This window comes from Pelobates fuscus, chromosome 7, assembly GCF_036172605.1.
Source record: "Pelobates fuscus isolate aPelFus1 chromosome 7, aPelFus1.pri, whole genome shotgun sequence".
NCBI lineage: Eukaryota > Metazoa > Chordata > Amphibia > Anura > Pelobatidae > Pelobates > Pelobates fuscus.
This window is the reverse complement of record NC_086323.1, coordinates 146,460,867-146,488,346: the sequence shown is the minus strand read 5'-3', so window position 1 is coordinate 146,488,346 and position 27,480 is coordinate 146,460,867. Positions and strand designations below refer to the sequence as shown.

The window sequence follows — 27,480 nt, the reverse complement described above, 5'->3', positions numbered from 1 at the left end:
TCCACCAGCACAATGTAAATGCTACAGTAAATGCTTAATATTTTATAAAGAATGTTATCTACCTGTCAAATTAATATTACACACGTACACATACGCACACACTCATATATATTGCAATTAAAGTATCAATTGTTTTTTTTATTTTTTTTAAGATACAATTATTTTCATCTAAATCTCATCAACAAGGTAGTGAACTCACCACAATACATGAGTTAGCAAATTACCCTCCCGCTAAGACGCATTATCATGTTAGCCTAATTTTGATCATTATGAAACTAAGCATATTAAAATTACAACTAATGTAATTAACACTTATATGTATATTTTCCCATTAAAATGTTGTAAATTTATAAGCAAATTTTTGAAGTTTCATTATGAGTGTGTGTGTGTGTTTGTGTGTGTTTATATCCATTTAAAGGCATTCTCTATTATTTTACAGAATTGATTTAATATCAGAACATGTACATTCTCAATTTATGACAAAATTTGATATACATTTGAAAAAGCATGTAAGAGAGTAGGTTTTATAGCTTTTCATTATGTAATTGTGTGCTTCATTGCTTCGTGTCAGGTTTTGCGCTGTGGGAGAGGCTAGAACAATCCAAATACAATTTATTTAAGAATGGTAGTATTATTATAATAAACAATAAAAAGTACTGTTGTTTCACATGCAACTGAAGGGACAATCCAAGCACCATAACTACTACATTATATTGTAGTAGTTATGATGTAAGAATGTTTTGGGCAATGTACCTTTATTTTTGTCAAACTGTATTTAGGAGGAATAACAACAACAGCGAGCACACAAGAAACTTAGAACCTAAACGGGTTTTGGGTTAGGTGTACCAGTAAATGAAAATGACTAGACTAGATATTAATGTGTAAAATCAGTCAGCAGAGGAATAGAGAGAAGTCAGCCCCCTCCCCATTTTAAGGGGTACATTTTTGATCATCTTTCGAGAGAACTGGTCAAAATAATACATCTAGGTTACAAAAATGAATTAAGGAATGGAAGTTTCTAGTTATCAAGAGCTTTAGAAAAAGGGCATCTCAGATGTGATATGATAACATTATGCAGATCTTTTCAGGCGATAAAAAGCTGTCTTGTAACATATTCACTGACAGAACTGTAGGTCTGTCTGTCAAATGATATGGTTTTTCAGAGTGAGAACAATAAAGATATGGAATTTACTCCCTAAAGAGGATGTTTAGTCACATCCTACAGAAATATTTCTGACGTTCTGGATTATTTAAAATAAATAAATCAGAATACTCAAGAATAAAATGCCATTCTGGAGTGACTTAAAGATAGTCTATTACATGAAGATCGAACAGCAAACATTGGTAAGTCTGTGATTGGACAGCCACAGAAAGTCTGGGTGGGGTTAAAATGGGAGGGTTTGCAAAGGCTTCAGTCAAGAGATCTGCCGTTTTTGCTAATTGTTTTTAGATATACTCCCAATGAAAAATGCAGAATTAAATGCATGCATGTCTTCACTGGGGATATATCTACTAAACTCTACTTCCCAGTAAGTTTAAACTTTTCTACAGATTTTTAAGTGGGGGACCCATTTAGCAACAATAATACATGCTGTTTGCCTAAAAAAAACAACAACAGGCAGCCTGCTGACATCATCAGAAGTGGTAGTCTGATCCAATCACAATGCTTCCCCATAGGATTGGCTGAGACTGACAAAAAGGCAGATCAGGGGCAGAGCCAGCATGATTCAAGCACAGCCCTGACCAATCAGCATCTCCTCATAGAGATGAATTGAATCAATGAATCTCTATGAGGAAAGTTCAGTGTCTGCATGCAGAGGGAGGAGATACTGAATGTGTGGATGCATTTTAGGCAGCAATGACCCAGGAAGGATCTCTAACAGCCATCTGAGTGGCGGCCAGTGAAGTTATCACTAGGCTGTAATGTAAACACTGCATTTTCTCTGAAAAGACAGTGTTAACAGCACAAAGCCTGAAGATAATGATTCTACTCACCAGAACAAATTAAATAAGCTGTAGTTGTTCTGGTGACTATAGTGTCCCTTTAAGAGAGTGATTTACTGCAGTTAATTTATCACAACAATATTACTCATTTAATTTTTTTTCATCAGGATGAATAATAATGTTGGGGAAATAGTTGACTAAAATTCTTTAATGCGTCAACTCTTCACTACAATACTGTCACCTTCAGCGCAACTCATTAAAAGCGATGTTGTATCATTTTTGTGTAACGTAATCATTTTAATTAAGGTTTAATCTTCCAAAATATTTGGAATATTTTTAATTGACATTTGTGGTAATTAATTGGTAAGCATTACAGCTTTGTCGGAAGAATTTAAAAAACTAAATTTGACGTTGAAATTGGCTAGCGACTGCTGTGAGGTCCCTGCTGGGAGCATTTCATCATCTTGTCTCTCTCGGAGGCTGATTGTGGGTGGGGTGAAGTGATGGACACTTCTTACAGTCATGAATTACATTGCTAATTTATTTTATTACCACCACGCAAATGTCATGTTAATTTCTGATCATCATGAAGTCAGACAATGGCCTCCATGCTGGCAACAAGCCAATTAGTGATGTGCAAGAAGAAGAGAGAAAAAAAAATATACAGCCAATTACAGAACTTCAGTTTGGGTTAAAGACATAGGACAAAGAAAAATATGTGGTCGGTATTTTTTTCCCATCTGGGAGATAAAAATGTGAGTTGACATGGTCTCTCTGTGCTACGGTCGATGTTGAATAGTCTGATAGTAAGCTGCCAAAAAAAATCATATTTATTTTATTAAATATCGCCTATTTTATAAAACTAGTTTAGACCTGTATGCTCACCTTTACTTATGAAACAGACCAACGCTCTGGATAAGATAGTGGAAAGTAGAGGAGAGAAAGGCGGACCAAATTATTGGAAGTTATTACATTTTTTTTTTCTATTTAAATGCATTTTTGCAGAACCTAGAATGCTAAAAGTTTGTGGGTTTTGCATTTTCCTAAGATGCCAATGATTTACAACATTGGACAGTAAATGGACCATTATTTTCATTCTAAAGTTTAAATGCGATTAGGGATGATCAAATACATATAAACTGGGTTTAAAATACCCTGAGGGCTACGAAAATGAAGGGTCATTTATAACAATATTATGTGCGCAAGCCGTATGTAATAAAGAAATGTATTTACATAATGGCATCTCTGGGAGATACAGGATGCTATAAGCCCCTCTACAAACTTTAGACCTTAAATACGAGCCGTCATTTTGATTTGAGTGTCTTTTAAGCCAATTTATTGTGCCTGTTTAATTTTTTTTTCAATTTCAAATGTACACAGCACCAATTTACCCTCTTTTTAGCAAAGATTGGCTATTAATTTTGTATCATTCATCTCTCACTTTATTGTGCATTTTTTATTCTCTTGTGAATAAAAATTAGAAAATGTACAGTATGGACTAGCTTTATAAAAAAGTTAAATATATAAACTTCTCCTGGCTTATTTTGCATTTCCACTAAATAGGCTCAAAGATATTTTTTAGTAAACCCAATAAACTTACACTCATGTTGCTGGGGTATATATGAAAAGTAATTCTAGGCCAACTTTCATAAACTTGAGTATATGTAGGTACATTCCATCAGTTTCTTTGGCCATTGTTCCACTAGAATTTTGAACCATAAATATTCTTTAAATATATTCTAGTAGATGGCATCCTCTTATCACCTTGGTCCGGCCTTAAAGGGGTAGTGCCACTCTTAGTGGCACATGTGCTGGATACAGGGCCAGATTAAGAGCCCAGTGGGCCTGGTGCTGACAATTATGACGGGCCTAATTACAGAATCATATCGATCAAAAACAGTAAAACACTCCCAAGCGTCATGTATCTGATGGAGATGGTGCTGGAGAGAAAGAAAGCAGCAGCTATAAGAAAACACATACCCTAGGCTAATCTCTCTCTAATTTATGTTTTCACCTTTCAAGTAAATCCATAAACCCTAACAGCAACGTCCAGTCAAGCAGGAAGTCAATGGGCACGGTAAAAGGGTGTGCCACTGACACAAATCACGTAACCTGCCAAAAGGGGCGAACATGCCCAAAAAGAGGACATGCCTGCCCAAAGAATTAGGCCAGCCTGGCATGAATGCATGTCAGGCTGACTGCCAATCATGCAGCTGGCCAACTAAGGGCATACTATGCAGACAGCACCCTGAGCTTGGCATAAATGCATCTAATGATGCGCTCGCTCAACGCTTTCTAAGGACTGTCCCCTAGCACTCGCTGGTCCACTTGTCTGCTTACCTTCTTACTAGCAAGCAGATGCTCCTGGTATATAGTCTGGGACAGAGAAAAGCTGTATGTAGTGAGTGTAGAAGAAAGGGAACATTCCACAGTGTTAGAGAGACCAAAGTCAGCATTATCTTAAAGGATCACTATAGGGTCAGGAACACAAACATGTATTCCTGACCCTATAGTGTTAATACCACAATCTAGCCCCCCTGGGCCCCTCATGCCTCCATAAGTATAGCAAAATCTTACTGTATTCAAGCCTGAAGCTGTAACTCTGCATGCTGTTAGACTCAGAAACACAAGCAGTCTGCTGACATCATTAGAAGAGGTGGCCTGATCCAATCACAGTGCTTCCCCATAGGATTGGCTGAGACTGACAAAGAGGCAGATCAAGGGCAGAGCCAACATGATTCAAACACAGCCCTGGCCAATCAGCATCTCCTCATAGAGATGAATTGAATCAATGAATCTCTATGAGGAAAGTTGAGTGTCTGCATGCAGAGGGAGGAGACACTGAATGTTTGGATGCATTGTAGGCAGCCATAACCCAGGAAGGATCTCTAACAGCTATCTGATGAGTGGCCAGTGAAGTTATCCCTAGGCTGTTATGTAAACACTGCATTTTCTCTGAAAAGACAGTGTTTACAGCAAAAAGCCTGAAGGTAATTATTCTACTCACCAGAACAAATTCAATAAGCTGTAGTTGTTCTTGTGACTATAGTGTCCCTTTAACTATATTCATTGTCTGCCAGTCCACACAAGTTTTGTTCCCATACATCCCTCTTACGTTTCCATACTTAAGTAAGAGTATGTGAAAAGTAGTTAGGGTTGCCACCTTTCTTGGAAAAACATAACGGGGAGACCTAGGGACACTGAGACACCAGTGACACTGGGAGACTAGGGGACTCTGGCTGGGACACATGGGGACACTGGGAAAATAGGGGACACTTGAAGACATGAAGACACAGACACCAGGGACACAGACACTAGAGACACTGGCTGGGGGACATAAGGGACATTGAGACATGGGGCAATGGGAGACATGGGGACACTGAGACACCAGGGCCACATACACTAGGGACACTAGCTTGGAGACATGTGGACATTGAGACACTAGGAGACATGGGGACAGTGAGACACTGGCAGACTGGGGGCACCGGGAGACTAGGGGTCAATGGGAGACTAGGGGGCACTGAGACACCACGGACACTGGCTGGGAGACATGGGGACACTGTGTCACCATGTGTCTGTGTCATAATGTCTCCCAATGTCCCTTAGTGTCTCAGTTTATGTCTCCTTGCAGCCTTTCCCCCATCCCTTACTTCTCTGAGCTGTAGCCTGTCTCTGCAGGGTGGGAGTTGCTGTCTGGACTCTCTGTAGCTGCACCCCTGCAGATCAGTGAGTATAGATAGGCAGGAAGGGATTTGCTGGAACTTCCTATCCCTGCCTGTCTCCACATACAGTGACCCCTACTGGCCAGTGCTGGTATTGCATAGAAATATCTTTTTATACTGAGAAAAATACCAGCATTTGTATTGCCAGTATCACTGCAATATTGGCACCAGCCAGGCAGCCTCAAATACTGGCTGTGCCAATAAAATAAAAGCCAGGTGGAATCCCTAAGAGTAATGTGTGAAAAAATAAATGTAAAAAAATAAATTAAAAATTTTTTTTTTAATTTTTTTTTTTTTAAATCAATGGGCCTATTCCATGGGCCTGGGCCTGGAGCTGCAGCTCCATCAGCCCCTATGTTAATCCGGCCCTGGCTGGATACACCTAGAGCCATGTTTGTGTAGACTCTAAACAAGGTGATCTGCTAATTTTATTTCCCTTTAGTGGCTCCCTGGTTCTACATACTATACAATTTATTGTATTTCTGCTTTATCTTTTAGCTATCCTCTTCAAAGGATTGAAGAGGTAGAGTGTCACCAAAAGACATGTCAGCTTTTGTGATTTGCATAGATAGATTGTGGAACTGCACTCAGACCCTTCCTCTCAGGGATCCTTGGGTGCTAACCAGATCAGTCCCAGTACCAAAAGACCAAATGTAGCATTAAATGTAGAAAGTAATCCAGGCACTCCAGAGTATCCCAAAAAAAGGCAACTTTATTGGACCCACGAACCAAAACACAACGTTTCAACCCTTAACCCCTTCAGGACCGCTGACGGTTCAGGACCGTCAGCGGTAAAACGTGCGTTTGGACCGCTGACGGTCCTGAACCGTCATAACGGTCTGGGGCTACTTACCTGATCGCCGTCGGTCCCACGGCGGCGATCAGTGCTCCACCCGGTCCAGGGGGACTGCCTGTCTGCCCGGGCAGTCCCCCCTCGGCAGATCAGGACCCCACGGCCATGTGATCACTCGATCACATGACCGCAATAGGGGTCTTTGTATCTGCCTGCAGGGGGACTGTCTGTGCTGACAGGCAGTCTCCCTGCAAGTAAAAAATCCAAAAAATAAAGTAAAAAAAAAACCAGTGTAAAATCAGTGTAAAAATAAATAAATAATATGTGTATATATATATGATATATATACATGTATTATATCTATATATAATATATGTATATGTATCATATATATATATAATGTCATATTAAGTGTATTTTTATATTTATATATACGTATATTAATATAAAAATACACTTATATTTAAATTACACACGAATATATACAATATATATATAATTGCTATATATATGGTATATATATATTATTATAAAATACAAATAATATGTTAATAAAAATAAATAACAAAAAATAAAAATAATTTTTAATAATTATAAAAAAATATTTATATATGCAATTTTATTCTAACAGTATTTTGATATATATATATATATATATTTATATCAAAATATACTTAGAATGTAATGATATATATATCTATGTATAAATAAATAAATAAAAACAATACGAAATATACATATGTCCATATACATAATTACATAAATAATTTCATAAATATACACGTAGACGTCAAATATATAAATATGTATATATATTAAAATTCTACATGTGTATTTATGTAATATTTTTACCTAATTAAGTAATTTTAATGATTGCAATTTGAGGGACCTGCCTGCCAACCCAGGCCGAAAGTCCAGATAATTTAATTTGCTAGCACTGTGTTTAACCCTGTAACTTTCTATGACACCCTAAAACCTGTACATGGGGGTACTGTTTTACTCGGGAGACTTCGCTGAACACAAATATTAGTGTTTCAAAACAGTAAAACATATCACAGCGATGATATTGTCAGTGAAAGTGAATTTTTTTGCATTTTTCACACACAAACAGCACTTTCACTGAGGATATTATTGCTGTGATACATTTTACTGTTCTGATACACTAATATTTGTGTTCAGCGAAGTCTCCTGAGTATAACAGTACCCCACATGTAGAGGTTTTATAGTGTTTGTGAAAGTTACAGGGTCAAATATAAGGCTTGATTTTACTTTTTTTTTTTATTGAAATTTGTCGGATTGGTTAGGTTGCCTTTGAGAGCGTATGGTAGCCAAGGAATGAGAATTAGCCCCATGATGGCATACCATTTGCAAAAGAAGACAACCCAAGGTATTGCAAATGGGGTATGTTCAGCCTTTTTTAGTAGCCACTTAGTCACAAACACCAGCCAAAGTTAGCGTTTCTTGCATTTTTAACACACAAACAAATATAAATGCTAACTTTGGCCAGTGTTTGTGACTAAGTGGCTACTAAAAAAAACTGGACATACCCAATTTTGAATACCCTGGGTTGTCTACTTTAAAAAAAATATGTACATGTTAGGTGTGTTTCGGGGATTTATGACAGATAACGGTGTTACAACGTCACTATTGATACATTTAAAATATATATATATTGAAACAGCAATTTCCTACTTGTATTTATAGGCCTATAACTTGCAAAAAAAAGCAATAAAGCATGTAAACACTGGGTGTTTTTAAACTCGGGACAAAATTTTGAATCTATTTAGCTGTTTTTTTCATTAGCTTTTGTAGATAAGTAAAAGATTTTTCAAGTAAAAGTCCAAAAACATGTTTTTTTTTTAAATTTTTCACCATATTTTATTATTTTTTTTAAATACAATATTGGACATAATACAAATAATGGTATGTAAAGAAAGCCCCTTTTGTCCTGAAAAAAACAATATATAACTTGTATGGGAACCGTAAATGAGAGAGCGGAAAATTACAGCTAAACACAAACACCACAAAAGTGTTAAAACTGCTCTGGTCCTTAACGTACAAACATCGCAAAAACAGGCCGGTCCTGAAGGGGTTAAGGTTACACACATAACAATCAATATATAGGTGTACAAAGTACTTAACAAGTGACATAACAGGATTAATTGGCTACATAATCAGTCAATACTTATTAGACATACTAAGGCTCTATATTATTTTTTGAGATTTGAGCCTACCCAACTAAGGCTCTATATTATTTTTGAGTATATTACATGGGAATATCACCATATTATAGAGGGGTAAGTTTACTTTTGAGTCCCCCACTTACATACTGACGCTAGGGTTTTGGCTATGTGGTCACTCAGTTGTCTTTTTTTTGTGTCTGTGTGTCTGTATATATTGTGGCATTGAATCAACTCTCCATCCACCATTTTACATCTATATAGTTGACTGAGACAAACATAAAAACGATGTTGAGCTGCCTGAGTAATGATTTCAATGATTTAACAAAGTGTATATTTAATATATGCCGAAGTTCTTTTTGATAACAACAATGGGGGCAGGATGATACACGTGTCATCAAAATGTTTGGCACTCATCATCCAGGTGGGGAGATACATACTTATCTGGGATTTTTTCTAGTGAATCATTTTGGGACTATAACCATTATACCATAACCACTACAGCTAGACCCGGAATCCTTTAGCCAGGAGCTTCTGGAAGCTCTCCTGCAGGGCTTAGCTCTCTCATCAGTAGTTGAGGCAGGGAGCTGTGTCCAGCAGATACCAGGTAAGGCTGTTTAAAAACAATTTGACTACATACAATGAGGGGTGCCAGGTGTAGTGGTTATATTGCCTGCCTGTTTCCTTTAAACATAAACCGTATTTAATTCCATTGAGAAGAATTCCTGATTTGCAAATTTACATCAAACACAGGACATTTGAAGATGAGTACCTTTTAATTAATGATGTTTTTAAATAAAACATTTTACATTTCTTATTTTGCATACCTGTTTAATATTATTTATATAGGAGCCAACCAACTTGAAGAGTCTCTGTAAGTTAGGATATTCATAAAAGCGTTTACCTCTTCTATAACACCTTGCTAAAATGGATCCTTAAAATAGAAAAATGTTTGGAATAGTTTGGCTATAAAGTCTTTGTACAATACCTCTGTACTGAAGAAAAAAAATGTTTTATTTATTAGGTTTGCACAGCCATTCAATACCTATTTATAGCGTAAAATACAAACTTACTAATTTACATTTTTAAGAACAACCTTATATTCATAACTTTAGAATAGACACATTGTAAAAATATTACCATTTACCTTAAAGTTATATTGTTACTGCTAAATGAGTTTAAAGCATCTCTTGTAAAACAGGAGAAGGAGGGGTGAACACCGAAATTTATTGGTAGCACTTAGCAAATCAGCATTATCCAATAATGGCTTAGAAATATCATTTTTATGTCAGTGTATGATCTGAATTACTGGTGAATTATAGGGGAATCAATGCAACTCTGTGAACCCTTCCCCAATGATTTTGCTGGGTTAAAGCATTTAGCATTCACACTTCATTCAAAATAAAAAAAAAATGTAAAAAATCAATAACTGGATTAACATACTTTTCTAAATCATAGTTTTATAAGGTCGGTGTAGCTTAATGTTCACTATGCAATTATACAGAAACGTTGTCATGCATTTAAAGGGGTAATGCCATTTCCCAGGATTTTTAAGCCCTTGGTGACTGACCATTCTCCAAGTTTCTGTCATTTTGTGAGTCATTTATTAAATTTTTGCTATATGCTTGTTCATTGGCCATTTTCTATTTCTCCCCTCATTTGCATTGTGTGCTCTGTCTGTGCCTGGACAGAACTGAATTGTGATGTCATTTACTAAATCTTGAGCGCAAGTTTTAAAACTCATTATAGATTATAAGGCTATTAACGCTTAGAAAAATATATTTGATGTTAACCCCTTAAGGACCAAACTTCTGGAATAAAAGGGAATTATGACATGTCACACATGTCATGTGTCCTTAAGGGGTTAGTATAATATCACTACATAAACAGTTAAGTTAAATGTTTCTGCTTACGTGCTACAGAAATAGCAAGATTATATGGAAACAACACTTAATAATAAAGCATAATTTCTGTTCTATGCACAACTCCCCTCAACTGTACACTGTAATGTACTATATAAATATAATATACATACACAATATAATTATAGCACTAACAGTACCGTATATACTCGAGTATAAGTCGAGTTTTTCAGCACATTTTTTGTGCTGAAAAACCCCCACTCGACTTATACTCGAGTCAATTGTCTGTATTATGGCAACTTACATTGCCATAATACAGACCAGGACCGCCGGGCTCATTACAAGCCCAGCGGTCCTGTTGGGGGCTGGCAGAGAGCTCTTACTTACCTTTCCTGCAGCTCCTGTCAGCTCCCTTCTCTCACCTCCGTTCCGGTCAGCTCCATTCTCCTCCACTGTAAATCGCGCAAGAGCCGCGGGGTCAGAGAGTTGCCACAGGTTACCGTGGCAACGCTCCGCGGCAGTCACACCGCGAGACTTACAGTGGAGGAGAAGGGAGCTGAGCGGAACGGAGGTGAGAGAAGGGAACTGACAGGAGCTGCAGGAAAGGTAAGTAAGAGCTCTCTGCCAGCCCCCTCCTAAACAGCCCATCCACTGGACCACCAGGGAATGAGAGCCCCCCTCCCTGGCCAGCTAACAAGCAGGGAGGGGGGGACGAAAAAAAAATAAAAAAAATAAAAAAATAAAATAAAATAAAAAATATTACAATAAAAAAAATATTAAAATATTAAAAAAAAAAATATATATATATAATAAAAATACCCTCCCCCCACCCAGTTCACACACTACACACACTACACAAACACACACACACTCCTACAAACACACACTCTGCATTATATACACACACTCATACACACACACTCTGCATTATATACACACACACTCATACAAACACACACACTGCATTATATACACACACACTCATACAAACACACACACTGCATTATATACACACACACTCATACAAACACACACACTGCATTATATACAAACACACACTCATACAAACACACATACTCATACAAACACACACACACACTCTGCATTATATACACACACACTCTGCATTCACACAAACACACACACTCTGCATTATATACACACAGGGTGTGCGTATATAATGCAGAGTGTGTGTTTGTATGAGTGTGTGTGTATGTAATGCAGTGTGTGTGTTTGTATGAGTGTGTGTGTATATAATGCAGTGTGTGTGTTTGTATGAGTGTGTGTGTGTATAATTATAAAAATCACAGAATTTCTTAGCTCCAAGTTTTACCCTCGACTTATCCACGAGGCATAGAATATTTCACAATTGTTGGTCACAAAACTGTACTCGACTTATACATGAGATCGACTTATACACGAGTATATACGGTAACCCTGTCTAGCAATGTAATATGCTTAGCTCACAACTTAGTATTATATAGGTAAAATACACACTGCATAAATTTGTTACCATACCTCTGCCATTAACTGTAACGTAACCTAAATTAGTAACCTGAAAATAGTCTGTTAACTCGTTATAAAATACAAACACATATACAGGTGGACCTCACTTACCAACCAGGTTCCATTCTTGCAACTCGGTCGTAAAACGAAATAATCGGAAAGTAAGGATGCGCTAAAGAGCCCCGAACATAGACCAGCTAACTAGAGCAGGAAATCCCGCGAATCTATGTATGGGGGAAATGCTCAGAACATAGATTAGCTCACAAGCGCAGGGAATCTCTGAAATCTATGTTCGGGGAAAATTCTCAGACAATAGACCAGCTCTCTAACGTGGGGAATCTCTTGAATCCACGTGCTAGAGAGCTGGTCATAAGTAGGAGCAGTTGTAAAGCAGGTTAGTCGCAAAGTGAGGACTACATGTACTCTCATAAATACTGCACCAACTGTTCCTCTGCTGTGTTGCTAAGTACAACTGTTAGTGCTACATAAAATATGCATATACAGAATAACTAGTCCAGTTACTGTACTCCCTATCAAATTGCTAAGTATACTAGTTAATGCTACATAAAACACACACACGCTAAACACAACTACCACACGTACTCTATATAACTTACAGTTTGTAAATGTAAGTTCTAAATAAATTCAAAATTATTTTATTTATTGATTTATATATATATATAGCCAGTGCTCCAAGTAACCCTTTGGGCGTAATGCAGCTGATGTTAGAAATTAGAGAATTTTTTTTATTTTATTTTTAAACAAAAATGGACATCTTTCACCAAAACTAAACAACCTGCAATGTGCAAAGCTCTGGACAGTGTATAATATCTCAAAATATCCAGAACATTTCAGACATAGGCCTTGATTTAATGGTATGAATCAAAAACGAATGATCAATATTGACTGCTTTCAGATGATTTTAGAAAAAAAAATGTTTTTACTGGATTTAATGAATGAAATTTAAGTAGCTGAACCAGCATTTTGTAATGACTTACCTTGTTTAAAGAAATTCTTAAAAAGCTTACAGGGGTTAATGTGACCCCCCAAAAAGTACAACATAGTGTTTTTGTCTTTGGTTTTAAAACCTTAAGTGAATCTAAAACTAATTAGATGACTGCTGTCCAGCCAGCACTAGATCTGGCACATGGCATAGCCCTACTAAAATTATCCAATTAAAAAATATGGTTCTGCATAAAACAGAGCCAAAATTGCCAGTCTAAAACAATCCGTAGATACAATCAACATGGAAAAAGAAATAAAATATTTACATAATTACCCCTGCAACATACTATTCAAAACAAAGTCCAGTCATATGACAAAAGCTAATGATAGAAATAAGAAAATGGGGGTCACACTAGTTTGGCTTTTTTAAATCTATTGTGCCTTTGAGAGACCATCTCTAAAAACAAAAAATGTTCTTATCTCTACCAGAGTAATTAGGTTATCATTATTATTATTTGTAGATTTAAGCAATGTCCTTCAGTTCCCCAATTAGTACACTAAATACACTTGATAAAGTCAAATAATCCCACATCTAGATTTGCCCAAAGAATTAGGTGAGTGGCCAACTTACATGCCAGACATAGGCCAAACATAGAGTTCTTCCAATTATGGATCTATATTTCCAACTCCATCATATTCATGTTAATTTTATTTATTAGTATTCATTATGTATTATTAGTACCTTATTGTGTTAATAATTCAAAGTCTATAAAATACTATGATAAAGTTTTTGCTTCTCCGAGTCACCTAGAGGAACTATTTAATCTCCCACCCAGACAACTTTCGAAAAAATCCCCTTCTCTATATGTTGGCATGGGTTTAGAAGAACGTTTATGTACGATCTTATCATCCTACCATTGGCAACCCAGCATTTCAGAATAATGACCTATTGTAAATGGTTTCTTTCCTGTTCTCTATGGAATATTGTTAGTTGCAGCATTTAATGATTCTGACCAGTTTTAAAAACTGGTTTGTGCGTAATCGGTTGTTTTAAAAAGTCGCCTAGCATTACTTGCACATAACCTTAGGCAGTATCGATCCACCCTCTCTTCATTATTTACAAATGAAGCCCTATGCAGACCAAGTTAGCAAATAACTTTGTATAAAAGAGCTTAAATGGCTAGATCTAATCATTGGCAGAGCCCTCTTAACATTTTATATTGATCTGTGTATACTGTACTGTCTTTTACCCCCACAGTACAGGATTTGCAGAATTTGTTGGCGCTTTATATACGCCAGTAATATTAATAAAAACAACAATAATAATATATTTCAGAAATTTCCTTTAAACAGATATTTAGCATATGCTGTTTATTGAACACATCGCTGAGTGGTTCTGCTTGTTTGTTCCTTGCTTTCTTACAAGTGTTTGATTTATATCCCTGATATTCAAATATGTGTTTGTTAACTATGTTGTAAAAATCCATGGGTTTCTGTAACAAAACATCAGTTTAGAACAGAGAGTATTAAATTTGCATTAGAGGGACCCAAATAATGTATATGGCAATAACTTGGCGACCCATTTTTCAAATGTAAAGTTAGCTCAGTCACTCTTTTATCCCATTTAGTATAATATATAGTGCAATTTATTCGACAAAACACTTTCATTAGACAGGTCTTTATGTCATAAGGTTGTCCATTAACATAGGGAAGGCAGTGACCCTACAATAAATGCTTAATGCTGACAGGTGCCGGGATTTGGATGAAAATGATTTCAATGTTCGGACAAGTGGAGTCCTGCTGAAATAACATGGGGATACAATTTTTGGGTTCCAGCCCTGGGATAAAGAATCAATGGTCTAGAAGGATCACTAAATTTGTAGATATAATTATATTATTGTATAAAAGAATATGTCCATGCTCTAAGACAGGGGTAGGCAACCTTTTAGCAGCACTGTGCCGAAATAGGATTATGATGTCCCATAGCGTGCCGGTCTTATTTTTTTTAATTAAGGTGCTATTTATACTGCAGTTGCCTTGTATCGTTGTATTTGTGCATATATGAGCTAATATATTGTATATGTTCGAGAGTAGTTTGTGGTATTGTGTATGATACCTAGAAATGTTGGCTGTGTATGTGGGCTGCTTGTGGAATTGTATGTGTCGATGGATATATCACATTGTGTGTTTGGTAGTGTGTATATTTCTGGGGCTGTTTGGGGTATTGCATGTGAGACACTGCATGTTTTGTTGTGAGCATGTATGTGGATTGTTAGTGGTGTAACGTTTGTGCGAATTGTGTGTACGTTTGTTTGTGGGCTGTTTGTATTATTTGTATGAGGGGAGGGTTATTCTGCATTTCTGTGTATATCTAGCAGGGTGGGTGGCTTCCCTAGGTTCCAGTGGGGACCAGCCTGGCCAGGTACAGGTCAAGGACAGGAGCTGCAATAGCAGCTGCCGGCAGCTCTACTCCAGTGTGGATTCCCATTCACAAGTGCTGGGAGGAAGTGATCTGAGGTCACTTCCTCTACGTGCTACAATGCACAAATTGAGGATTGTCCTTCACCACCTTTTCGTATTAGCAGATATCTTAAGTTTCACTGGGACTCCTGATAGGCCAAAGCCCGTTTGGCTATAGCAGCCTTGAGTGCCGTGCAAAGACACCTCGAGTGCTGTGCATGGCACACGTGCCATAGGTTGCCTACCCCTGCTCTAAGACAAGGCTTTTTAAAAGTTTGGTCGCCAGCTGCCAGAAAACTGCAACTCATATGATGGTTTGCCAGCCTGCTGTAAGATGCCTCAACTGCAGGTGGAGCCCATCGACCCTGTAAGATCTGTAACACTGAATTTTACTGAAAATCAGTAGTGGTTTATGAGGTTTTAAGACGGCGAGAGCCAGATACCACCATCTCTTTCTGAAAAACACACCTCAACACCTTAAGGTCCATTGGATTTATATTAAATATTAAAAGAGCTGTCAAAAAAAGCTTTATTTCATTGGTTTAACCAAATGCCAGTGATATGTCAAGCACACTGCAGAGCACCGAAAGGATTCAAAACATATGCTTAAATATTACTCAATATGCAGGAAAAATATTTTAGGTTAATGAGGTATAGTATTACACTATTCCTGCTCTGATACAATAAGTTACTTAAAGGAGCACTATAAGGTCAGGAACACAAACATGTATTCCTGACCCTGTAGTGTTAAAACCACCATCCAGCCCCCTTTGCCACCTCTTACCTCCCTAAATATAGTAAAATCTTAGTTGTATTCAAGTCTCCCGCTGCTAGCTCTGCCCCTGTCTGCCTCTGACCTCTGACATCATCAGAAGTGGTGGTCTGAGCCAATCACAATGCCTCCCCATAGGATTGGCTGAGACTGTCAAGGAGGCAGATCAGGGGCAGTGCCAGCACAAGCCAAACACAGCCCTGGCCAATCAGCATCTCCTCACAGAGATGAATTGAATCAATGAATCTCAATAAGGAAAGTTCAGTGTCTGCATGTAGAGGGTGGAGACGCTGAATGTTGTGCTGCACACTAGGCAGGACTGCCCAAAGAAGCGCCTCTAGTAACCATCTGAGGAGTGACCAGTAGAGTTATCACTAGGCTGTAATGTAAACACTGTGTTTTCTCTGAAAAGACGGTGTTTACTGCAAAAAAAAATACACGTTTTCAGCAAACACACATGCTACTGAGATGAGAGACACATGTCTAGAAGGCACACAGTGTTGCTATTGGGTGGCACATTATCAGCAGACACACACAGTGCAAACATAGTGAAACAGAGGTTTGCTGTTTTGCCTTTCTCTATAGCCTAGTGGTTAAGGTCTTTCATTTTCCACTCTGGCAGTCAGGGATAAAATCTTTTATTGGCATTTTATTTTCTTTATTATGATCTTTGCTAAATCGGATAATACCACACATTGTTTGAGATGTCACATGCAGTGAATATATTATTCTACATGAACCAACAGATAAGCAAGTAAACCTATGCAATCTTACATGTTCACTCTGGGAAAATCAATAAATGGAATGATTGTAATTTGTCCAGGTGTCAATAAGAGCATTCACTAAATATATTAAGATAATATAAATTTGATAAATGTATTACACTTGGGAAAAATAAGAATAAGCGGGGGGGGGGGAATCACAATGCAGGGATTGAAATCACAACCCGATTGATATAGAAAGCACAAGTGTAGATGATGGGCACAGAATGAGGAGAAAATTCCTTGCAGTGAGGGAGTCGAACTCATAGGCTTTGAAGAACAAGCTCAGGTCCTTAACTGTAGGTTACTTTCTAAATAGCAATTTTAAGACAAATTGTATGAGGTTTTCAATATTCTGGGCATCCAATTCAGATGTCCTACTGGAGATTTTCTAGAGTATTTATAAACATTAGCTAAAGGAACATACTGAGCATGTCTGAGGAGCTCTCATACTGGACAGATTTCACAATTGACCTAAATTTTGCATATCTCCAGCTGATCTGAACATGATAATTCAATATCAAGTAGTAATTTTTCTGGGAGAAAGGGGAGGGGAAATTATAACACTGCAGAACTATAAGTTCAAGTTTGCCCTTCCCCAAAGGAAAACAGTGTTAGTGGTTCACTCTTTTACCACTGGCAATAGATGTTTTATTCTTTATCTGGAGGGATATGCACTAAGAGCCCATATTGAGCTGCAACTGCCGAACATGAGTTTTTAAATAATACAAATTCATTATGAAATTCTAATGAATAATAGTGAAGCTCTGCCTGATAGATTAGCAGATAGGGAAATGGCTAAAAGGTTCAGTTGAACATAAAAAAGTGGAAGAACAAAAGTTAGATTTTTAAGGTTAACAAAGAGAACATGTTTTTTTATTGTAAAACTTTCACTTTAACGTTGCTGTTTTGTTTACATGCAACTTCATGAGATTTACGTTACAATTCAGTAAACTGTACTTCAATTTTCAGCTGTTAAAAAACATATTCACGCTTTTGGTAGTGAATGGGACTCAATGGTAAGACTTGAGCATGTTACTGTTATGCTATGTTTATTTACATAAGAATTAAGCTTTAAAGTAAAAATGTATCTTGACTTGGTGCAGGAGTTGGTAAACAGACTTACCGTCTTCAATTGGGGGCATTACATTAAATAACTCATCTTCTTCTTGGGATTTGGATGTAGGACAGAAATCCTTCGCATCACAGATTTGTGCATCTGCAGGAACCTCACATCAACAGCGGAACCTGGAATAAAAAAAAAATATATACAAATGATCACATACAAAAGGTTTCTTAATTTGACAAAGAATAATCAGCAAGAGATACCTGCAGCATCCATGATGACAAAACCCTATGGAGTCAAGCAGAAACGTTTTAGATGTCAGGAAAACTTGGAACCACATTATGACTTTTTGTCAGTTTCAGCCTGCTTGTACCTTTCCTCGTCTTGCAAACTGAGGCCTAACTTGTCCGTATCTATATAGAACACACTGCCTTGAATTGAACCTTACATTAATCCAGCCTGTCCTGACCTTGAATTCTTCATGATTTGCTGAGGTTCAAACTTACAACTCCCATATGTATTATATGGACTTGTCAACCCTTGTGAGAGGTTCTGGAGCACTGGATTAAAAATGGATTTCTACCTCATTTATTTCTGAACCAATTAGATGGTACTCCTTTTGAATAATACCTGTAGTGGTTATAGTGTCAGTAATACCCATTTGCAAGTAGTCAAACCACTTTATACCAGTTTTGCTTCTTACCTGGGGTCCGTTGGGCGCAGATACTCACCACCTGTCAAGAACCAGGAGATCCGGAAGCTCCTGCCAGATCATTGGCTGCGAGCGAGTGTCAGCTAGGTGCTCTCATACATCGAGCTAAACTCTGTACCACTGAGACAGAGAGCTTCCAGGATATAGTAAAGTATTCCAGTTACGAAGTCAAACTGTTCTAACATATTATGACTACTTACAATAACCAGGGCACTTTTGGTACCATAACCACTACTGCATACTGTAGTGGCTATGGTGCTTGTAGTGTTCCTTTGATAAAAAAGATATTTGATAACAGAACACTAAGCAAATGTAAGTTGCATCACAGTGGCAAATGGATATAAATGGAGTACGAGCGAATACTCAGATGGATGCAGGAGAATGCGTTTAGAACAATAAGGCAGTAAGAATGGTGTGAGTGTAGATCCCATAAAGACCCTGTGCAAATTTGATATAAAGAATAAACAAAAAGCTAGAGTTTAAGAGTTTTATAGTAGTGCCTACCTCACCATATGGCATTATACGTTCCATATCGCTCTTGTGATAAAGAGTGTCTGTAATTCTTATTTGAGTGGTGATATTAAAAGGACACCGCATGTTGGGCATAACCCATTTCAATGCATTATAAAGTTGATGCACTCATATAAGCTGAAAGTTAGTTCAACAAATTTAAAATAAAAAAGGAACTCACATTTGAAGATCTTGTATTTACTTGCAGTATGCTTTCACTAAACCAGGACATGATGCTCCACTTGATTTTAGATGGAGATTTCATTTCTACGGGACATGTAGTACAGCACTTGGCAGCGGGTACATTCATCACATACATTTTGTGAAAGGAGCCACCAGATGTTAAACAGCTATCACAATGCCGCGCATGCATTAGCTATAAAGGATCCAGTAAGGGGAGTTGAGTATTTGCATACCGTGTGCCTTCTTTGTTTTAATGTAGTTTGTGACCAGATTGGGTTAAGAATATGGTCTGTTATTGACTGCTTTAATGGGATGCTTTAAGTGTTCAATATCACATGGATATTATTACATGTGCCTACCACCTCTTGAAATGTGTACATCAATTAGACGATATAATTGTATTATTTGCAAATGGTTATCTGGTTTGCATTCTGTTGGGTCCACATTGTGTAAGACATTTTCTTCAGTGCATCATTTAATAATAGTATAAATGGGTCATCCCAGCCTTTGTTAATCTGTTGAAAGTATTGGATCTCTGATATATTAGAGATTGTTCATTTACCTAAAATGGTATTGATTTTAAATTAAGTTGTTCGCATGCAACCATTTTCATTTGAGAAAATGGATGTTTAAGGTACATAAAAAGAGCCAACATATCGTAACTGCAACGTTAAAGAGATAGTTCCCCAATTTTCATGTCCATGTTCTACTGAACCATACAATATTATTATTTTTTGTTCATTTATTGAGCTATTTTTAATTGAAATATATAATAATTTCAAGATATTAGCAAAAGGGTAAAGAAAATTAGAGGGGTATAGCATTAAATAAACAGAAGGCAACATACAAACATGCATATAAATCACAATATTAAATATTTTGCCTTGCCCTGCTATGCCCAAGTATGGTTGATATTTGAATATTGTGAGCCAGAGAAGGTCTATTTTATGACTAAGCAGACCCATGTATTTGAAAGTGAACTAAGTAGCTACAAAATATACATAAAGGAGGAAAAGAAGGAAATAAGTGGAGAATTGGAATAAAAATAGGAAGTGCTAGAATAAAGGGAAAATAGTTACTGAAAGGGGACAGAATTTGAGCATACATTGTTCCTAGAAAATGGTGTATTAGGGATGAATGTGGCTTCATAATAAAGGAGGCAAGAGTACTGCCCTCCTCAAAAGGGGGTTCATTAGACAAACGTTACAAAGATTGTATAAAGCATTATGTTTGAATGCCTTATGTCAAAGACAAAACAGCAGTAACAACAGATGCCCAGTAAGGCAGAAATGGAGTGGAAAAGAGAGGTGCAGGGAAAAGGAAGGAAAAAGAAGGGAAGAGAGGAACAGTCAAATGAAACTAAAAATAAAAAATATGGGTGAACCCCAAGGTAATTTTTGCCTTGAGGAAGTGAGGCCGATGGATGAAGTCTATTCTAGGTCTACTGAGAGTATTCAACTACCATTTCTCAAAAAGGGAGCCAACTAGCTCCTAGGAAAAAAAGCTGCTGAAATGTCTGAATCTCCAGGGCTGACGTTGAGAGTAAATATAAGGTTCTCTAGGCTCCTGTAAAAGCCAGTTTGAATGAAACTTACTCGGCAGAATCTTCAAGCATACTCTTGCTACTCAACATTACAATCCACCCAGCTTTAAAGATTCAGTGGTGCAGATGGCCATCTTAGAGATTGATTGAACTGGTAGTGGATTTATTTGATTCTGAGATATCATTAATACATTTTTGAGCAGAATATGTTTCTTAACCTGTATTTTTTCTTTAATAAATAATATGTATGAATATAAATTGTTTTTTCCAGTTGAAATTTATTGAATGTTATGGATCAAAGGAAGCAGTATAAGGTGAAACATTTGCAGCAGTTTAGAAATTGTGCAAATTTGTAAGAGCTACACTGTTAATTCTTTTAGGACAGACAACTGAAGTTCTTTAAAGTAACACTACAGGGTCAGGAACATAAACATTAAAGTGTTAAACTAACTATTAAGCCCCATTGCTCCCCCTTAAATCTAGTAAAACTCAATTTATTTCCACCACTGTGCTGGCTCTGCCCACGATCTGCCTCCTTGGATGACATCATATATAGGAAATGAGAAGGCAATTCTGATGATCTCAGCCAAGGAGGCAGGCCGGGGTGGAGTCAAACACCACCCTGGCCAATCAGCATCTCCCCATAGAGATACACTGAATCAATGCATCTCTATGAGGAAAGTGCAGCATCTCCATGCACAGCGTGAAGATGCTGAACTTCAGTGCTTCACACTGTGCAGCTCTGACACAGGAAGCACCTATAGTGGCCGTTGAGGAGTGGCCACTGGAGATGTTCCTAGGCAGTGTTTACATAAAAAAAGCCTTCAGGAACTGATTATACTCACCAGTACAACTACATTAAACTATAGTTGTTCTGGTGACTATAGTGTCCCTTTCAGGGTACCACAACTACCAAACTGCCAAGTATTACACAATATCCACATACAACTTTGATCCATTACTTTTAATGAATTAATGTAATGAAAAAAGATATCTAGAATTGTTCTAATACAATAAAATATTTCTAATAAAGGCTGAATTGGACATTGTCTCTAATTTATTTGCCTTCTTTTGGATCAAAAGCAGAAAATGTGATGCATAAAAGCTTGATTCTTAGCCTAGATTACAATGTACCTAAGAGCGACTGCTGCGTGTCAGATGTCTTTCTCCTTTAATGTTGAAGCAGATATGTTCAGAGAGGGAGTAAAATTAGAATATATCAAACTATGATAGATTAAAAAGTTATTTTTAAGTTTAGTGTTGTATTAATTTTGTTGCTTTTCCTGTACTCAACCAGATTCTGTACAAGTCATATGTTTCCGTCCAGAAAGGACATTGTGTTTTTATGGAGCTAAATTCTTATGCTTGGGCACAGATGGAGAAAATAAACCAGTATATTAAAAATATGTATATGGAGATGTAAAACATGCTTTATTTTGACATGATCTGCTGCTTGCTAGTTTGGGAAATTGTAGCACCTGGAAACCTTAAGCAAATAAACCAATATTCTGTCATCGGTATTTGAAAGGGTGTTAATGGAATTGGAGAACCATGGTAATTTTCATGTTATTTATTAAATCTTAATTCTTAACTTTTTTTTTTTTTACTTCTGTTTGTTAATCATGCTTATTTTTCTATCTGGTTATGTAATTTACTAAGGGCATGTAATCAGTCATAAGCTGATCTAATTATAGTGTTCATGTGAGATCAAGATGAATGTATTTTCTCTTACAATAGAAACTATGAAAAAAATATACATTCATATCATGCAGGGCCAAATAGTGATGGCTAGACGACTGGGTCAGAGAATCTCCAAAACGGCAAGACTGGTGAGCTGTTCCCAGTACGCAGTGTTTAGTACCTACCAAACGTGGTGCTAGGAAGGACAGCCGAGAAACCGGCGTCAGGGTCATGGGCACGCAAGGCTCATTGATAAACGTGCGAAGCAAAGTTTAGCCCGTCTGCTACGATCTCAGAGAAAACGTAATGCTGGCCATGATAGAAAGGTGGCAGAACACAAAGTGCATCGCAGTTTAGTCAAAGTACCCATGGAGACTCTGTCCACAGCCGAAAGTGCCTTCAATGAGAACATGAGAGTCACACCTGGCCCATGGAACAATGGTAGAAGGTTGCTGGGTCTGATGAATTACGCTTTTTTTTATATCAAGTGACCCGGTGCCTGTGCACTGTTTACCTGGGGAAGAGAGGATGCAGGATGCACTTTGGGAAAAAGCCGGCGGAGGCAGTGCTATGCTCAGGGCAATGTTCTGCTAGGAAAACTTGGGTCCTGTCATTTATGTACATGTTACTTTGACAAGTACCACCTCCCTAGAGATTGTTGCAGACCGCATACACCCCTTCATGGTAATGTTGTTTTCTGACGGCAGTGGTCTCTTTCAGCAGGATAATGCACTCTAAAAAAAACTGCATTAACTGTTTGAGGAACATGACAAAGAGTTCAAGGTGTTACCTTGGTCTCCAAATTCCCCAGATCTCAATCCAATTGAAGTTACCGGACATAAAAGGATCTGCTGCTAATGTTTAGGTGCCAGATACCACAGGACATAAGTCTTGTGGAGTCCATGCCTCAATGCATCAGAGCTGTTTTGGCAGCACGAGGGGGATCTACATGATATTAGGCAGGTGGTTTTAATGTTGTGGTTTATTAGTGCAAAGTCCTAAAAAATACAGTAATGCTCTATGTATGGTGGAAAACTGCATTTATTTTGAGATTTCCAGTCTCATTTTAGCACCAATTCTGTAGGAATCAAGTTAAAAATGTTGGATCTGAGATAAATGTAACTGCAGACTTCAATAGGAGTTAGATCACATTCCACATTGTGCGGCCAAAACATTATTTCTGTATCTGATTTCTATTAAAGTCAGCAGTTACACCTACCTGGAGTGCTTGGATCCAACTTTTCGACCTGGTTGTCCTTGCAGAGGTCTGCCACCTTGGATCCACTGATGCACTATTGGCGTATAAGAGATGACTGAAATGGACTGAGTGCAGTCCAATCACATTCTATCACAGGCACATCCATATTATATCAGGATATCATACCATACCATACCATACCATATAATGTATTATTAAAATATGGCAAGGGCAGAATGATATACATATATCATTTTTCAATTACCTTAATATAACGAATTAAACTGGTGCTGGAGCATTCACTGCTTTTTTATCAGGCTAATGTGAAGAAGAACATACCAGAATCTGCCTTTTCTTTCATTATTACTATTATTTATAAAGCGCCAACAAATTCCGTAGCGCTGTACAATAGGTGGGCCAACAGAAAAGTATTTGCAACAAGACAAGTTGGACACACAGGAAGAGAGGGTGTTGAGTCCCTGCTCAAATTCGCTTACATTCATCTTTAGAAGTCAGGAAAAAAACAAACAGTTTTTAAACCTTTGGTATCTGAAAGAATTGTCATTTCTTTGTGTTTATGCAACAGTGTACACATTGCATGAAGTAAACAAGTTTATTGTTGTGGCCCGTGCTCCAGGGAGCCGACAGCTGTGCCTCTTTTGCTCCCAGAAGACATTTTCTACCAAGAAAAGATCACTGAGGGAAACAAAATAAACAAGCTTCAAAAACTTCGAAAACTGTGTATTACATTAGACAACACCTGTTTACCAGAGCTAGTTGTTTGTAAGCATATTCCCAAAACACTTGTAAATCTACAAAGTTACTAAGAGCAGCTTCATGGGCTTAAAACACATTATTTTCCATGTGGGTGATTTTAGGACAAAGACAAAAGGAGAGCACTGCCTATAACTCTCAGCCGACGAGACTTAGCCACCACAATATTGTTAATATAAAACTTGACCAACTCCACCTAAAACATCAAGAAGCAGGCACCACTTCAATGACCATCAGTCAATTATGTTAATTGAATTGTCTGTATATAAAACTCAGCCACAACACAGTATTGCAGGTAACACACAGGAACCACAAAGATCAATTCACAATACATGGAGCAGTGCACATGTACTGATTGTAAATCTTTAGAGCAGGGCATTCTTGGCCTCTTTTTGTCTCTGCTATTTTTTGTATGTCAATAACTTGTCAAATATCCTAATTCTAGAATTGTTAAGCGTTGCAGAATATGTTGGTGCTATATAAAATATAATAATAACAATATCCACGTTCTCCCAGTAACTATTGCGTCATTAACCCTTCCCTCCTGCACGAAAGTGCTGTGCGAAGGTTTAAGAATAAGCAGGTTATACTTTGCTGCCGTACAGACATTTTAAAGGACAATAGGAAGCTTGTTGATGTCTTAATGGACCAGATGCCATTTTATGGAATTCTAAATACTTTTATGAGGCCCACAGCCAGTCATCCTGGAATAGAGCGGTATCTCCAGATATAACATTTGAGAGTCACAAGCAGTAAGCAGCCTACATCAAGAGTTTAGCCACTCTAAAGATACTGAAAGATGCTGTATGTGTATCTATGTGTATATGTGTCTGAGTGAAAGTATGTGTGTATGGGAGTACAAATTTATGTGTATGCACATGCATCTGGTAGTATGGATTTTTGGACCCATAGTAGAAGATGGTTCGGACTGTGACACTTAGGTAAATTGACTTTGAGACCCCGGCTCTAAGGGATAGCAGTCCTTTTGGATGTTCTGTTTTCTGAATAAAAATGTAGAAGCGGTGCCTAGTATGCTAAAAGTTGATTAGATGATGTGAATGCACAAGCAACCTGTATTAATCACAGTGATAAAACAACACACAAGAAAAGTTATATTAGAAAGGTAGCAGAGTAAATATAGGAGAACACTGTCTCTTGTGTTTACAAATATACTAGTAAAAAATTGATTCAATTTGTGTCTGCTATTGCACATTGAGAAATATTTTACCTGAATATCTTTGTTTAGGAGCTGTAAGGCGCAAGCAAGGCCAATAGTTCTCCAGGTATAACATAGTTACATAGTAGTTACATAGTTACATAGCTGAAAAGAGACTTGCGTCCATCAAGTTCAGCCTTCCTCCCATATGTTGTTGCTGTTGATCCAAAAGAAGGCAAAAAACCTATTCTGAAGCGCTTCCAATTTTGCCACAAACTAGGAAAAAATTCTTTCTTGACCCCAAAATAGCAGTCAGATGTCTCCTTGGATCAAGCAGCTATTACCCCACTAATTAGAAATTATATCCCTGTATGTTATGTTTTTGTAAGTTTTTATCCAATTTCAGTTTCAACATCTGTATGGGCTCTGGTAAAACCACCTCTTCAGGCAGAGAATTCCATATCCTTATTGTTCTTACTGTAAAAAAACCTTTTTCTTTGCCTTAGATGAAATCTCCTTTCTTCCAGCCTAAATGTGTGACCTCGTGTCCTATGAATAGCCCTGTTTATGAATAGATTTCCAAAACTCATTTATAATTTTTTAAAATTCATTAGGAAGTTGATGTTAAATGATTTTTGCTAAAGCATTATCGGATACTAATTTTTAAAATATTTTCTTTGACAATTATTTTGCATACTTTTACAGAGGTTTGTTTTCCGATGAGGGGTTGCAGTGCAGAAATAGTTAAACCGAGACAATCCCTTGAGAAAGTCCAAAGATTGTTTGATCTGGCTGTGATAACCAAACCTATAGCAACAGATGGTCTGTATTAGGGATGGAATGGTAAACAAGCTTGGAGAATTAACTACACAAATACATAGACAATTACTTACAGTTCTAAGATATCAAACATTAAACCATGGCAATTCAGTATCACAATTTGCATGGTGATTGTGTGATGTTTGGAGGACAACTGGGGAAGAATAAATATGTATGATGAGACATCAGTATACATAGCAGGGCAATCTTAACCTTAAAAATAAAGAAAGTTCACATCTCTACTTCACACTTGTATTCCTACTAAGAAGTCACTTTTCTTTTGTTCCTTCCCTCCCATCCTTCAACGCATGGGGAAAAGCTCCCCGTAGCTCACCTATTGACCACCTAGTTTTAGCTCCATCCCCCCGTGGATTGCCCGTTACCAGCCATAACCTCTGGGGATATGTAGACAGGACCACTTGATTGCCCAACACAACTTTACACCAGGGTGATGACCCACGGCAGGCCACCACACACATGCTGAGACTTATGTCCGGACAACCCTCACAAAAAGCAGAAGGGGACCCCAGGGAGGGATGGGGGGCAGGCAGTCCAAAGCCAGAGCGGATGAGAGTGAGCGTGATTGATGCCGCAGAAGACAGCATGTGAGGAACGAGACATCTAAAATGCAGAAATATATTTGTATATTTGAAAGTCCACTCCTGGCTTATGCCCCAGGCATGGGCCTAGCACTGGAAAGCATCACTACCTGTCACTTCACTACTCTTGACCTGTTTTGTGACTTTCACATGTCTACTACGACAATATTGCTATTGATATGTTTCATTTACTTAAATGTGCTGGAAACTATCCTCCTCTGTGTGGAATGGCTCAGACCATATATGATTTTAAAACAAACAGGTTTTAAACAAAGTGCGCACTTCAGAGGTACCT

General features: G+C 37.5%; 1 protein-coding gene across 1 annotated transcript in view; it reads right to left on the bottom strand.

The window, feature by feature from the left end:
* The window catches only part of FOXP1 (forkhead box P1), a 691,275-nt gene that overhangs the window by 561,191 nt on the left and 102,604 nt on the right, over nucleotides 1-27,480 (bottom strand). The window contains exon 3 of the mRNA XM_063426766.1: nucleotides 18,072-18,193. The gene's annotated coding sequence lies outside the window, so the exon portion shown is untranslated. The remainder of the gene's footprint in view (nucleotides 1-18,071; nucleotides 18,194-27,480) is intronic.